General features: G+C 47.8%; 1 non-coding gene across 1 annotated transcript; it reads right to left on the bottom strand.

Annotated features, from left to right (window-relative positions):
* Positions 1–2162: 2162 nt before the first annotated feature.
* Positions 2163–2302, bottom strand: LOC116565304. The gene has a single exon (XR_004275371.1). It is a non-coding gene; the product is annotated as a U4 spliceosomal RNA (small nuclear RNA).
* Positions 2303–6782: the final 4480 nt, after the last annotated feature.

The following is a 6782-nucleotide window of genomic DNA, read 5'->3' as shown; positions in this document are numbered from 1 at the left end:
CTGTATAGAATATACATAATGCAATATAAAATATGCATAATTTGGAGGAATGGGTTCCAGTCCCTCAATGAGCTTCTAACTTAGCTGAAAAATTAGAAGTGTAGCATTGGAATAATGCATTCATTCATTCCACAGATAATATTGAATGTGTCTTGTGGACCAGGTATTGACCTGTGAGGGCGGCTTTTGAAGCCAGGGGTCATTTCTTGCTTAGCTGCTTCCTGTCCTCAGAGCCAGTCTACTGATTGATTTGTTACAGTAACAGCACAGTGGCCTGATTCGTTAAGGTGATAGTATCTTCTCTAACAGATAAACTCCAAAATCTCAGTGGCTTCACATAGCGGGTGTTAATTTCTGTCTTACATAAGTTTCTGATCAGAAGCAGGGTGTGGTGATAGGGTATATGCTCTGCTCCATGCAGTCATTCAGGGCCTCAACCTATCAGAGCCTCCACCATCTGCAATATGTGGCTTCCAAGTTACCCTCAGTATCGACTTCCAGCTGGCAGATGAGGGAAGGACTAGAGCCATGCTGTCCACTGCAATAGCCACTGGCTGCTTGTGGCTAAATTTACGTTGGAACTAAATACAATTAAAAATTCAGTTTGTTGGTCTCATTAGTCACATTTCAAGTGTGGCTTGTGGCTACCATATCGGACAGCACAGATACAGAACATCGCTGACATCATATATGTTCTGTATATATACAGAACATAGGCGGCACTGGTCCAAAGGATGGTGCATGGGAAATACAGGGGACAGAGGGAAGGCTGGGATGGCACACACCACTTCCGCAGTTCTAGCGTTCAGGTAGGAAGGTGAGGGAGGAAAGAATGTGACTGGAAGAAAGATGTCAATGGGTTGAAAGTATTAACTGGAAAAAAAATTACAAGATTTATAAATTGGGAAAAGGAAACCTTATAACTTTATATCTTTTTCTTTTCTTTTTTTTCTTTTTTTTTTTTTTTTGAGACAGGGTCTCACTCTGTCACCCAGGCTGGAGTACAATGATGTTATCTTGGCTCACTGCTGCAACCTCTGCCTCCCAGGCTCAAGTGATTCTTGTGCCTCAGCCTCTTGGGTAGCTGGGATTACAGGTGTACACTACCATACCCAGGTAACTTGTATTGCTAGTAGAGGTGGGTTTCGCCATTTTGGCTAGGCTGGTCTCAACCTTCTGCCCTCAAGTGATTCACCTATGTCGGCCTCCCAAAGTGCTGGGGATTACAGGTGTGAGCCACCGCACCTGGCTGGAAAAGAAAACCTTATTTCTTTTTTTTTTAGACAGAGTCTTGCTTTGTTGCCCAGGCTAGGGTATAATCTCGGCTCATTGCAACCTCCACCTCCAAGGTTCAAGCAATTCTCTTCCCTCAGCCTCCTGTGTAGCTGGGATTACAGGCGCCTGCCACCACACCTGGATAATTTTTGTATTTTTAGTAGAGACAGGGCTTCACCATGTTGGTCAGGCTGGTCTTAAACTTCTGACCTCATGATCTGCCTGCCTCGGCCTCCCAAAGTGCTGGGATTACAGGCGTGAGCCACTGTGCCTGGCCGTAACCTTACTTCTTATAAAGGGTTATAGCCTGTAAGTTGGCCATTCTGCAGCCTGGAAAGCACAGCCTCAGACCAAAGCCAGAGACAGGCACTTGGAGGGCAGAGAGGCTGGGATAGGAGATGTATGCTGAATGGGTTGGCTAAACAGACATAGTCAACAGATTACAGGAGGAGCTATTAATATTCAGGAAGGTGGTCCCGAGACATGTGTATTAAACAAACGTACATGTAATATACAACCCGTGTTCACCTTGGGGTGGAGACATAACATTTCAGTGTATTATATTTAGGCCCTGTGAATCCAAAGGTCTTTTCAGGACGTGAAGGCACTCAGTACACAGCCTCGGTCAACTGGACAAAACGAGTTCGCAGTCACTCAGTGGGTCTCAGCAGGAGAAAGTTATTGAACTCAGTCTCTTGTCCAGTCAAAGCTGTAGTTGCCGCCGGTGGAACAGGGGCTCAGTGAGTGTCTGGTGGCTGGTAAGCTGCAGTTGCTTCAACATTGCTTATCTCCAGGCCAGCGCTTGTTCAGCTGCTAGAGAAAAAGAAAAACCTTGTGGCGGTTAGGGCACGATTTATTCTTTTTTTTTTTTTTTTTTCATGATTCAGTCTCCGTAGAGACTGCCAAAAATTGCCAACGCCGACTATATTTCAAGTCATCATGGCAGGGATTGGGGAGAGTTTTCAATGAGCAATAATTGCGCCTCGGATAAACCTCATTGGCTACGATACTGTCACTGCACAAAGCTATTCTTTTTTCTTTTTTTTTTTTTTTGAGGCAAAGACTCTCAGTGATGCCGAGTCTGGAGTGCAATGCTCACTACAACCTCCATTTCCCAAGTTAAAGTGATTCTCCTGCCTCAGCCTCCTGAGTAGCTGGGATTACAGGTGCATGCCACCATGCCTGGCTAGTTTTTATAATTTTAGTAGAGACAGGTTTGCACCATGTTGGCCAGGCTGGTCTCAAACTCTTGACCTTAAGTGATCTGTCCACCTTGGCCTCCCAAAGTGCTGGGATTACAGGTGTGAGCCACTGTGCCTGGCCCAGAGTGTGGTTTATTCTTTAAGTGTAGGGGTACATGACTTAACCCTTAGCTGGCATGGCCTTAAGTCTTGTTTCTAACTTGGTATCTTATTGCCATGGAGAGTCCATTGTGTCTTATGATCTTATCATATACTGGTCAGTTGTGTCTAAAGTGTAAAAAAGAGGGAGTGTAACAAGCTGTGTTTAACCTGCCTTCCTGTCATAGCCAGGAACTCTGTTGTTTTGTTGTTGTTGTTGTTTTCAGAGCCAGAGTCTCCCCCTGTTGCCCAGGCTGGAGTGTAGTGACGTGATCTGGGCTCACTGCAACCTCCGCCTCCTGGGTTCAAGCAATTCTCCTGCCTCAGCCTCCTGAGTAGCTGGGATTACAGGCATGCACCACCCCTGGCTAATTTTTGTATTTTTAGTAGATACGGGGTTTTACCATGTTGGCCGGGATGGTCTCGAACTCCTAACCTCAAGATCTGCCCACCTCAGCCTCCCAAAGTGCTAGGATTACAGCTGTGAGCCACCATGACCAGATGGTGTTTTTTTTTGAGACAAAGTCTTGCTCTGTCACCCAGGCTGGAGTGCAGTGGCACGATCTCAGCTCATTGCAACATCTGCCTCCCAGATTCAAGCAATTCTCCTGCCTTAGCCTCGTGAGTAGCTGGGATTACAGACGTGTGACACCATACCTGTCTAATTTTTGTATTTTTAGTAGAGACAGGGTTTCACCATGTTGATCACGCTGGTCTTGAACTCGTGACCTCATGATCCTTCTGCCTGGTCCCTGCAAAGTGCTGGGATTGCAGGCATGAGCCACTGCGCCTGGCCCAGAACTCAGTTTTTAAGGTTTCTTTGGGACCCACTTGACCAAGAGAAGGTTCGGTTGGTTGAAGGGCTTAGGATTTAATTTTTAGCTTACAAAAGCAAGACGAAGAACATTCTAGACAGGGTCATAGTGAGCATAGGATCCCAGAGGCAGGAGGGTGCTTGCAGGGCTTGGAGTTCAGGGAAGAGGCCAGCATAGCCTGGTGGGGAGCAGTGGGCTGACAAGCTGGTGAGAGCTTGGGTGACGTTGGCGCCGGCCTTCATCACACAGCCTGCTTCTGAGAAGCTTCTGTCCTATCTTCATCATCAGTAATGATCTCAAAGTGTCCCAGAGCCACCGGTTTGGGAAATGGTGGCCCGTGGCAGAGCAGAGCAGAGCGCTGAGCACTGGCTGGCGGGTTGCTTCCTCGAAGCAGAAAAGGTTTGCACTTTGGATCTCACCGTAAGGCTGAAGGAAGTGGTGAGGCCCCTTCTTCATGCTCCTGCAAATGCCTCCATGTTGGCCAGATTCCGAAGACCGGAATAGAAGTCAGCGTAACCCAGTTAAGTTAGACCAATGCTTGATGAATAATAAGGCGTCTTTCAGTAAGAACATGGATAGATGCTTTTAAGGACTGAATGCAAGCTATTTTATGCAGATCCAGGTGGGAGACAGCACAGCAGACAAAACCCTGGGGATTATTGGGTGCACTATGTGAGAGCCAGCGCTGCTCTGAAATTGACAGAGGGGGGTGAGCGTGGCCATGATGAACCAGGAGGACATGGCATCGCCAGGGGGCAGCTGTCCGGCTGTGCACACGCAGCGGAGGTCAGGCGGGTGATGCGGCGGCGTGCCGTGCTTGGCTGTCTGCATTTTAAGAGCAATAAAGTAAAACTGCAGACAATCAAAAGCAGAAATGAGCAAAGGTTACAAAGGAGCTGGAAGTTGTTTAACTTGTAAAAGGGAAATGTAAGAACTGTATAATACAGGCTTATTCTGAGGTGCGTGAGAACCTGTGACAAGGAGAGCAGAGTCCCTTCAACTCCCCAGAGGCCAGCAGAGGTGAAAATAAGCCTCACTCTTGATGGAAAAGATGGGTGAATGCGGTGTCCCTGAAGACTGTTAACGTTTTAATTCATAACCATCTCTTATGGAACGGGGAGGCGGGAGCCTGGACTAGCCCGCACAGCGCCTGGCAATCAATATTCTCAGATGTTCTCTTGAGATGCTCTCTGTTTTCATGACAAACATCTTGCACTATCCCACCAGCACCTCTTGCTTACCTGGGGAAGAATACCTGTCCTCTGGCCTGTTCCCTTTTCAGCAGAGGAGGCTCCATTAACAGGACTCCTGGCCCTTCCCTGCCCCTTTCCCCTTCAACCTTGCAACTGGCTATTGAAAACTGTGGATCATGAACTGGATGCATCTGGCTCAGCGGTGCGCGTCTTTCCTCCCTTGGGAGCACTGCCTGCAGGAGCCGCTGCTCTCTGCTCCTCCTCCAAGGCCACCCCTTCTCCTCCTAGAAGTGGCGGACTGTCCGCTTCCGGGCGGTTGTTAGGAAGTCTTTGGTTCTCATCCGTGCCTTATCAACAAAGTGGAGGTTATTTTAACATCCATTGCCATGTCACTGTTTATTCCCCAAAGATTCCAAACTCAGGCAAGAAAGAGAGGTGCCATCTGGGCTGGGGAGAGGGTGACCCTGCAGGACCCCAGCAGTCGAGCTGAAATGATGAGCTCCCCGCTTTCACACCCTAGAATCCACTGTCAATGCCCATGAGAGCTGTGCAAAACAGAAATGCAATCACACTGCTTTTTGCTGAAAATCCCCCACTGGTCTCCTTCGCAGATGGAATCAGACTCCACTCCTCTCCGTGACCCCAGGACCTGGCCTCTCGCTCTGCAGCGGTGACTCAGGCCACTCTCCTTTTGCATTCAGGCTCCTCTCCATGACACCAAGCTTGGCAGGGCCGTTGGGATGTCGCGGTAGCCTTCTGCTGTCTGGAACGCGTATTGTTGCCAGAGGACTGCATCCTCAGTACCTGCTCCTGACTGGCCCTGTCCCCATGCTTCCCATGGTCTTTGTTCTCTTGACAACACGTAGCGCTATCTGACATCATCCCATGTACGTATTGTCTGTCTCCCCCACTACAATGGGAAGCCTTCCATAAGAGCAGATCTGGTCCAGCCACATCTCCTTTGCATGCTCAGTGCCTGGTATACAGTAGTCACTCAATAAGTGTCTGTGCAATGAGGGAAGGAGGGAAACGTCCAGGGGAAGTAGCCTAATATATAAGACAAACCTTGAACCATGAGCTGAGACATGTGGGACTTTGGAACTTGCTCACCACGAATGATTGTTGTGTCTTTGTGCTTGTCACCAACCTGTGTTTATTCACTTCCTTCATCTCTGAGGCAAGGAGCTGCAACCAGCTCCACTCTATGGGCAGAGTCTTTGGCAGGGCAGACAGAGGTCACCTTACTCCTCGTCCCCTCGGATTTACTTGCTTCTTAGGAAATGCTTGTTTTCCTGGCCCGTGACTTCTGATGGCTTTCCTTCTGCCTGCTCCTCTCCAGCATTCTGTGTGGCTGCTGAATTATTTAACTGTGTGTTTGGGGACAGAGTTTGAAGGGCAAATAAGATAACAAATGAACCGGTGCTGTTTGCATCATTCTTTTCGCTGCTGGGGATTCTTGAGCTTTTATTTTTCTTGAGCATCTTAACTCTACTAACATAAAGAGTAAAACAAATCACATCCACAAATCAAACCCCCAGCCCTGCCAGAACCGCTGCGGCCGAACGGCAGCGATTTTAAATGAGAAGATTATAGCCGCGGCTAATGGAGCAGGAGGGAGAAGCACTTGTACTGGGCTGGCAGCGCCAAATGCCCCTTATCACCCCCGAAGAGTGTATTACTTTAATGTTAAACACAGTCAATTGCAAACTCGTAAAGTCACATTCAGACTTTCCTCCCTTCTGGTTGTCCGGTGACAGGCATGTGCATTAATAAGTTTCTCCTCATTGTGAGGCTTCTCAGCAGCCCGCTCCAGAGCCTTTATCTCCTTTGGTACCTTGTGTTGAACCATGCAATAAAGTCTCCTTTTTAAAATACAAAGCGTTTCCCCCAACCCTATTCTTCTGGGGCTTTTATGACTCACAATTGACAAAGGCCTCACTAATGGAAATGCAAATTTCCTACCTGTCAAAGACTGAGAATGCTTTCTGAAAACACTAGTGGGGCAGAAAGTACATTAGCATCTGCATATTAGGGAGAGAAGCTGCTTCCAATAATTTTGTGGGATAAAAATGTTTATTTGATGCTGGGACAGAAATCAAATAGTACGGATAAGATCTCCCATGCAGACAGGACAACTTCTGGGTAATGTTAAACATTTG

The sequence above is a fragment of the Sapajus apella genome, unplaced genomic scaffold (assembly GCF_009761245.1).
Source record: "Sapajus apella isolate SASKATOON/1434 unplaced genomic scaffold, GSC_monkey_1.0 scaffold39, whole genome shotgun sequence".
NCBI classification, from domain to species: Eukaryota; Metazoa; Chordata; class Mammalia; order Primates; family Cebidae; genus Sapajus; species Sapajus apella.
The sequence above is the reverse complement of the archived record's forward strand: the minus strand, read 5'-3'. Positions and strand labels throughout refer to the sequence as shown.